The sequence below is a fragment of the Ochotona princeps genome, chromosome 19, assembly GCF_030435755.1.
Source record: "Ochotona princeps isolate mOchPri1 chromosome 19, mOchPri1.hap1, whole genome shotgun sequence".
NCBI lineage: Eukaryota > Metazoa > Chordata > Mammalia > Lagomorpha > Ochotonidae > Ochotona > Ochotona princeps.
Window position 1 is genome coordinate 20,549,033 of NC_080850.1, and position 744 is coordinate 20,549,776.

A 744-nucleotide genomic window follows, 5' to 3' on the forward strand; every position below is an offset into this window, starting at 1 on the left:
CTTTTATTGGAGCGCCAGTTTGGATTCCAGCTGCTCTGCTTCTGATCCAGATTTCTGCTAGTGTTCCACATGCTTGGACCCCTGATGTCTATCTGGGAGACCCATCTGGAATCCATGGCTTTTGGCTTCAGCTTGGCCCTGTCTTAGCTGTTGTGGAGAATTTGGAGAATGAGCAAATTGATGGACAATCTGTATCTCCACCTCCACTCCCCACCTCTCTGTGTCTCCTGTCTCTGCTTTTCAAGTAAGTGTGTAAATGTTTTTCAAAAAATTCTTGGTTTGTGCTCGCTTCGGCAGCACATATACTAAAATTGGAACGATACAGAGAAGATTAGCATGGCCCCTGCGCAAGGATGACACGCAAATTCGTGAAGCGTTCCATATTTTTTGATGGTATGTTGGAGCTTTTAATTGATTGGGATGATACTCTGCTGGCTCTGTCTTCAGACCAGAGAGGGTATACCTAAGAAGCCGTGGAACTTGACTGGACAATAAGATTGGTATATGCTTGCAATGGGGGAACCTCAACTGAACTTGAGCTGTGGTTATGCAACAAGGTGGAGGAATCCACCATGGTGGGAGGGTTTGGGGAGGGGTGGGGAGAATCCAAGTACCTATGAAACTGTGTCACATAATACAATGTAATTAATGAATTAAAAATAATAAATAAAAAAATTCTTGGTTTTGCCACAGTTCATGAGTATTTGGTGTATTTAGATTAACTTGGAGAAAAATCTCAAGTGT

General features: G+C 42.9%; 1 non-coding gene across 1 annotated transcript; it reads left to right on the forward strand.

The window, feature by feature from the left end:
• Positions 1 to 281: 281 nt before the first annotated feature.
• Positions 282 to 388, forward strand: LOC118760158 (U6 spliceosomal RNA). Its single transcript, XR_004996613.1, has one exon. It is a non-coding gene; the product is annotated as a U6 spliceosomal RNA (small nuclear RNA).
• The last annotated feature ends 356 nt before the right edge of the window (positions 389 to 744 follow it).